Genomic DNA, 8,230 nt, shown 5'->3' on the forward strand with positions numbered 1-8,230 from the left:
AAATTTGGGTTTGGGTTATGAGAAATATCAGGCAGGCGTATACTTCCTGGACCTGTGCGCGGCCTGGCTAGGGTCTTGGGCTGCAGTCCCAGGGAATGTCACCATCATCCTCTAGATCTCAGATTCCATTCAGCAGGTTTTCCTATGCCTGGCACTTCCCTCAGATTTATTTTCCTGAATTCTCAGCCAGGGAAGAGATACAAGGCTCACCTTGTCACAGGTGTCCCATGGCCTGAGGACCCAGTGCCAAGGCTGGGGGAGCCACCACCCCTTCCTCAGCCAGAATGAACTCAAAACCTGTCCTGGGTGATGGGGGCTTGCTTTCTGGTTGGGAGTCTAGTTGGTTGAGTCACTCCCGTGGGTAGGCCACCCACTTGGGCTTTCTTTTAGTCCCTTCTAGAAGCAGAAAACATTTGACTCATTCTAACCCCAGATTCCTTAAAAATAGAAATCTGATGGGTGGGGCATCAGAGAGAACAGGTGTGCAGGTATGTATGTTTTTTTCAGTTTTGTTTCTATGTGGTGGAGGGAGGAAGGAGAGAGGGGAGAGTTGGTCTGGAGAGAAGAATGAGCTGCTGGAGGTGGGTGATCATACCTGTAGTCTGGACTCTAGATTTCTCTGTTTCCACAGCTGTAAAATGTGGCACAGCAGTTTTAGTTTTGTTACTTTTAAACATATATGAAATCTGGACTCCTGTATGAATGGACCAGAAAGCGCTGTTTGTAACTTGTGCTCACCTTGTCGTGTCTGGAAGCCCCAGGATAAAGATTTCTTGGTTGAGCAGTGTGCCACCATTTGTGGGGTGACCTGCCCTAGGTCCGTCAGGGTTGTAAAAGGTAATGGTTTTATTACAAATCCTTTTTAACTGTAGCCAATACAAAATAGCCAACCTGGAGCAGTTCTGGTTCTAGTTTTGTTCCTGGTGTTTTCGATTAATTGAGGGCATGTCCTTCTCTTTCAGTTGAAATAATCGATTTATTTTCCTCCACCTGAACACTGAGCTGTACAAAATAAAAGCATTAAAACTTCACTGGAGGTAAACATAGCAGTTGAGCTCACTTGAGTTGTGATGATATCAAAAGAGACTGCTCTTCCTTACTGGTACTTAACCCTGATACCCATCCTCCTGTAGCCTAACTTTTGATTTGTATTTGGGGGAGGGGAGTAATATCCTTTGTCACAAGAGGAGGCCCTGAGTTTGGGGTCAGAAAAGTTTGAATAGAATAGCAAAGTGAAAAAAAAGTTTGTATCTCCTTTGCTAGTTGGTGGCATTGGCTACCTACAGCATTTGGAAAGATTTTTCTTGTTTGTCCTCAGGAGTTAACTGTATGATGGGGCCTTTTGATCTGAATGCCTTTTGATCTTATTGGATGAGTGGTTGTAAAGCATCAAGTGCTCTGTAGCCAGTTTTGTATGGACAGATCACATTTTGCTTATCCACCTATCTGTTGGTGGACGTTTGGGTTGTTCCCACTTTTACTTACTATGAACAGTGCTGCTGTGAACCTTGGTGTACAGGTTCTTTGTGGATGTGTGTCTTCAGTGAAATTGCTGGGTAACCCCTTCAGGAGCTGCCAGACTGTTTTCCAATGTGATAGTCCTGACTGCCAGTTTTGCACAGTTGGTTTTACCTGAAAGTTTGTTTAGAGGCAGAATGAGAGAATGTTCCAGCCAGGGTGAGAGAATGGCAGGCAGGGGTGACACCTGCTGAGTTCTTGAGTTGCTTCAAGTAACACTCATTTTCTTGTTTGTGAAATGAAACTGATATTTATCAAGTCCCTCCAGATCCTGGGATGAAAAGTGGTGAGGACACAGCCTTGCCAAGTGTCCTTAAGACAGTTTTCTTTTGCACAGCTGACCCTTTCGTGGGTTTTTCCCCCACCCCCAAAGGACAGGGAAAGGTAGTTTCAGAAGTCCTTTGCCTAATAGCTGGTGTTACAACCCTTCTGGTCTGTCTAGTTGAATTATTTCTTCTTAACTGTTGCTACAATTGTTTTTCCTCCAAACATTGGAATTTTGGTGAAAATCTAAGAGTTGGGAGTACTGCCTCATCAAAATAAAGAATGAACTGTTGATATATGCAACAGTGTGGATGCATCTTAGAATAATTACACTGAGTGAAAAAAGCACTTTGACAAAAATGATGAACCCATTGTAAGTTGAAAATATCATAATTCGGAAATGCATTTAATACAGCTAACCTACTAAATGCTATAGCTTAGCCTAGCCTACCTTAAATTTGCTCAGAACACAAACATTAGCCTACAATTGGGCAAAATCATCTTGCTGCAGCTGCCCAGCAGCATGAGAGTATATCGTACCACATATCACTAGTCCAGGAAAAAATAAAAATTTAAAGTATGGTTGTACTGAATGTGCATTGCTTTCTCACCATCATAAAGTAAAAAAATCATAATTCTGGGGACTGTCTGTATATACTCTATATGATTTTGGTGATATAAAGTTCTATAAAGTGCTAGTGTACTTTGAGTAATAGAAAGCAGGTCTCTGGTTGAGAGAGGGGAAGAAAAGGAGGGATGGCAAAGGGCACTAGGGGATTTGGGGTGGTGAATATGGGTGTGTACAGCCATTGACATCTGTCAACTTATAAAATTAAACACTTTAAACATGTCATTTATTGTATGTCAGTTGTATCTCACTGTAAGATAAAAACCACATGGAGATACCACTCCCCACTTATTGGAGTGGCTCTGTTTTTTTGTTTTTAAAAAGTTGGAAATACCACTTGGAACTCTCATACCTTACCGGTCACCCACAGCTCTGTGGCCCAGCAGGGAAACAGGCAGTTGCCCAAATGTGGACCTGCTCGGAGGGTTACAGCAGCTTCGTTCATGAGAGCTCCAGACTGGAAACAACCCAGTGGCTGTAAACAGGTGACCAGATACACAAAGACTCTTCCTCAGTTGTAGTCCTGAGTACACAAACTGGGGCTTCTTTTTCCTTTTCAAGTGGGAAGATACTTTAATAAAGAGTTGTAACCTGTTCTTCAAAACCATACTTCCTGCTGCCTTCAGAATTCATGGAAGGCTGTCCCCACATATCCTTGACCATCAGGGAAACATATTTTCTTCTGCTGACTGGCCTGTAGCTTACGATGAGGAGGAGTGACACAGTTCAGGGGTTCCTAAAAGCAGTGGCTTTTTCCATCTGGTTTTGTGAATATGCAGTTCAGCATGCCTTGAGAAAATCAGAGATAAGACACTGGTAACCTTGCAGGAGTCCAACAGATGTTCATCTATCACTTTCTCCTTGTTGTATTTCCCAGGTTTGTTTCCAAATAGTGAGAACTCAACTAGCAATTAGAACAAAAGAAGGTTTTGTGTCAGTTAATGGTGAATAAGTGAAATGACTTCTTACTCAATTTACCCATTTCTTCACCCAGATTCAGGAAGATTATGGAGAAAATTAACGCCCAATGCAATACCAATATTAACTAAAAACTAAAGTTCTCTCTCAGTCCAGCTTCCACATACCAGAAAAAGACATCTAGAAAGTAGCTACAATGAGGTATGATCACATACTGTAGAGCCCTCTCATTTTTAAATGTGCAAGTCAGTGTTTTTCTAGTAAATTTCCGGGGCTGTCTGACCATTACCATAGTCACTTGCTGCCTTTGATTCTTCATGCCACCTTTTCTTTCCTTCATTTTTAAATTTATTTACTTTTGTTTGTTAATCCTCACCTGGGGATATTTTTCCATTGATTTTTAGAGAGTGGAAGATGGGTGGGAGGGGCGGAGAGAAACATCTATGTAAGAGAGACACATCAATTGCTTGCCCCCCCCCCCGCCCATCCCCAACCAGGGCCAGGGATCGAACCTGCAACCCAGGTACGTGCCCTTGACCAAAAATGAATCCCCTGAGCCACACAGGACAAGGTCCCTCCATTTTTGCTCTTGTTCATCTTTATAGTCTTTGGTCAACAGCTATAACATAGGGAAATTGGGTGACCCCCTACTCAGCCATTTCTGATCATATGTTAAGGAGATGTGCTTTCCCATGTGCTGGACCCTGCACAGGGGTTGTTCAGAGGCAGGAAGTGAGGCCTGGGAATCCTCATAGGTCTGTTCACATTTACTTCTGTCCCCTCTGTGCAGGCCATCAGGCCAACCTCTTCAGCCTGGTCCTTGACTCCTGCCCTCAGCAATTCTGCTTGCTGTGCCCTCATTGCAGTCCAGCTGCAGCTACTTTGTTAGAAATGACAGGTGCTGCCCAGATTGTAGTTGACTTTAGGGATGGTGAGGGCCCAGAAGAGGGAGTGGTCTGCCCTGCGAGAGTGTGGCCTAGGCCAGAAGGAGAGTTCAGTCAGGGCGCTGTGGTTGGATGTGTGCTGCATGCACGCAAGTGAATGTGTGAATTACCACGGTACCAGGCTGCCGCAGGGGTCAGTCCTCCTCCTGGGCATATGCTTGTTCTGCACTGGACGCCTCATTGCCTCCGAGGCCTCACAAGGAGTTATGCCTAGAGCAGACACGAGTTGCTATCTGTGGCTTTCATCAGGGTCTAGGATCCCAGGGCTGAGGCAGGCTCCCCTTGGATCGGAGGTGTGAGTGAGGATAGTGCTAGTCAGCATACCCTTGGGAGGCCGCACCTGAGAGGGGCAAGAGGCCTTCCTGGATGGAGAGGCTCCAGAAGAGTGATGAGCATGGATGCTGGAGGGGGCAGATTCTGGGCAGCTGTGGTGGTGCAGAACTGTCCAGCCCGCAGAGTAGAACCATGATGCCCAGCTGTGTCTATTGGGACCCAGAGCAGAGTGTGGCCTTGGGAAGTGCAGAGGGGACAGTGAGTCTAGCTGAGTCTCCAGGTCTCAGGGGGTCCTTGAACTCTTCTTGCCAGAAGAGCTTTCCTCAAGAGCAGAATGCTGCTGCTTCTGATAAATGTGGGAGGCCGAGTGGACCTGTGGCTTGCGAAGGGTCCTGTGCCTTTTTATATGTGTTGGTCCAGTAGCAGCTTGCAAGCTGGGCAACTGAGCCAGGCTTCTCAGGATCCCTGTGGACTGTTGCCAGGAGGCTTCTAGACATACAGCAGATGCAGGCTGCCTGCTGAGCTCTGAGCCCTTTGTCACTACTGAAGATGACACTTGCCTATCTACTTCAGCTCTTTGCAGAGCTCAGCTGCCAGGGATGACAGTGAGCCTGGAGAGGTGGCTCTCCTCACCTTGGATGGGAGGCATTTGATAGAGCTTCCGGGGATTTCAGGTCGCCACCTGTATTGTGTAAAAATGTGTATTACGGATTCTCTAATGTGTAAGTAGTGAAAGTAAACCCTGTCCATCCATTACCTTGAGTTGACAGTTGTGAAGGTTTTCCTCTCCCCCTTTTTATGTTTTTCTTCACTGAAATGTTTTAAAGTGTCACTTCAGCTTCCTTCTGAGATTGCTCCATGAGAATTAGCGATGCCCAACCATTGCCCTACAGTATTTAGTCAGCATTTTTAGAAACAAAAAAAAGGTACCTCTCCTTCGTAGTTTTACTGCTATTCTCAGATGAATGGTGTTAACAGTATTTCAGGACCTTCTGATACATGGGGCTTCCTTTCTCCACAATCAGATTCTTCACTGGTTAGAAAGTGTAACCTTTGCTTGATCCAAACCCCTTCTAGGTCCAGCGTTAATATGATTGTCATCTTTACCTGTCCTGCTCTCCAGGGCAGCCCTTCTTTTCTTTTCATGCCACTAAGCTCGTGTCTAGTTGGGTCATTGTCCTTGAGGTGTCCTGCCTTCTGGATACACCTTGGCTTCTTCTCCCTTTATATGTGGGGTGGGTTCCTACTCAGTCCTCAGGCTCCTTTGCTGGGCAGACAAGAGGCAGCCCAAGGTGACTGGGGGCATGTCCAGTATCCTCTGAGCATGGAAATGAATTACAGAGGTGGACTCAGCATGCTGACCAGAACAAGGGTCCACTAAGGGGGAAGAAGGGGAGTACCTTTTATCTAGAACCCAACTTTCTGTTGGGTGGGACCATGTCTTCATTGTAAATCCAAAATGGTCAGCTCCAATTTCATGTGGTTAAAACTAATGGATTAGAGGATGCTAAAAGACATCACCAATAATGTGTGATCATTCACTGGATCTTGAATTTAAACAACCATAAAGGACATTATTAGGACACTGGGGAAATGTGCCTGTGAGTATTAGATAGCAGTATTATATCAATATTGCTCCTGAGTGTGATGTCTGTACAGGTATGCCTTGGAGATATTGTAGGTGCAGTTCCAGACCACTGCAGTGAAGTCAGTCATGCCATTGTCTTGGTTTCCCAGTGTGTATAAAAGTTATGTTTAGCCCTAACCAGTTTGGCTCAGTGGATAGAGCATCGGCCTGTGGACTGAAGGGTCCCAGGTTCGATTCAGGTCAAGGGCATGTACCTTGGTTGCGGGCACATCCCCAGTAGGAGGTGTGCAGGAGGCAGCTGATCGATGTTTCTCTCATCGATGTTTCTAACTCTCTATCCCTCTCCCTTCCTGTCTGTAAAAAAATCAATAAAATATATATATTTTTAAAAGTTATGTTTTATACTACAGTATAGTCTATTAAGTGTACAATAGCATTATGTCTAAAAAAATAATGCACATACCTTACTTTAAAGATACTTTATTACTATATGATGCTGACCATCATTGGAGTCTTCAGTAAGTTATAATCTTTTTGCTGTTGGGAGATTTTGCCTTCAATTTGTTAAAAGAACAAAAACAAAAAATAATACCTGCAAAGTGCAATAAAACATGGTATGCCTCTATTGTGATTATGGGGAGAAAGCTGTTGTCCTGGGCCCACAATTCTGAAGTGGATCAGGAAAATAGAAGTGTGTGTGCAGAGTGAGAAGGAAAGAGCAGTTGTGGTGAAATGGATCCAGGTGCCAGGTATATGGGCACTTCATTTTGAAACTTTTTCACAAGTTGGGGGAGGCTGAATCTTCTGTTATCCTTTTCCTGAGGCAGGGCTCAGAGGTTTCTGCCTCAGGCCACTCCGAGGGAAAGGTGATTTCCCACTCCCTCTTTTATATTTAAACCTTGGGAAAAAAAGAACAAATGATGAATCACTTTACAGCCTTTGTGTTTTGGATGAGATATATTTATTTAACCAACACTAGTATGAGGGCTTCCTGGGATATGGACTCAGTTCTGGGTGCTAGGGTCATAGCAGGGAGCCGGACAGGCATAGTGGCCTCACTGGGTTCTCCCAGATGGGGTCAGGGGAGGCCTCCTGGGACTTGCCCTATAGACTGAGACCTGAAGGACCAGGATCCAGATGTGCAGAGACCAAGGGACAATGAGTGGCAAGGGCCCCTGGTACCTGCTGTCTGAGAGACTGAGGGACAGAAAGGTCTATTTCTTATTGAGTGGTATGATGCTTACGAAGTTTGGAGTAAAAACTGTGGTATAGTTTTTCCAGCACATTGAGTGGTAGTTTTTGAATGTACTTGCTTTTCCTCTGTGGTAATGAAGGTACCTCTCTTCGTACTGCTCTGATGCTCACCGTCTGAGTTCCGTAGTGGGGTGTATGGAACTGTCTCTGGCAGAAAACCCTTGTGGCTGTTGATCAGCTCAGCAGCTCACAGATAGACTTCATATAGTGAGTGTGTAGAGCACAGGTGGAGAGGGAACTGTTTACCCAGTGATGTGGTGCCTAAGGTAGGCTTAGGGTACCCTTGGGTGCAGGGAGGCCCTGCCCCTTTTGAGCCCAGCAGGATCCAGAGGTCCTGTCTGGAAGTGAGGGCTTGGTGACCTTGGAGGACCTCAGTCCTGTGCCAGCTAAAGACGAGGACACCCTGCACTCCTCCCATTGTATCACCTGACATGGGATGTAGGCCTTCTCTGTCCCAGCTACTCTCTACTGCTTTAACTTAATTACGGTTTCTAAGGTTAAAACTTTTTTAAAACCTCAATGCTTTTATTTTATTACTAGTGGCCTGGTGCATGAAATTCGTGCACATTAAAAGGGGATTGATTAGAGGAAATACTTTAATATTGCTATTTGCCCTTTCTCTATAATAGAAGTGTCAGAGATGAAAGAAAATTAGTAAAATGTATATGAAAATCTTCCTCCTGTCAGAGTCTGGGGTGCACCATGGGACCCAGAGTCAAGTCCCCACCCACCCATGTGTGCCTCAAAATCGTGCGAGACGCAGACCCGGCCGGTCCTACCCTTGTCAAACCCCGCCGAATGGGGGGGCGCAGCTTCAGGACCCCTGGCCTTCCGCCAGGGCGG

General features: G+C 45.4%; 1 protein-coding gene across 1 annotated transcript in view; it reads left to right on the forward strand.

Moving 5' to 3' along the window:
- Nucleotides 1-8,230, forward strand: part of UPF1 (UPF1, RNA helicase and ATPase) — a gene marked incomplete at its 5' end in the record, with an annotated part of 41,569 nt that overhangs the window by 1,034 nt on the left and 32,305 nt on the right. The gene's annotated exons all lie outside the window — the stretch shown is intronic.

This window comes from Myotis lucifugus, unplaced genomic scaffold (genome assembly GCF_000147115.1).
Source record: "Myotis lucifugus unplaced genomic scaffold, Myoluc2.0 scaffold_311, whole genome shotgun sequence".
NCBI lineage: Eukaryota > Metazoa > Chordata > Mammalia > Chiroptera > Vespertilionidae > Myotis > Myotis lucifugus.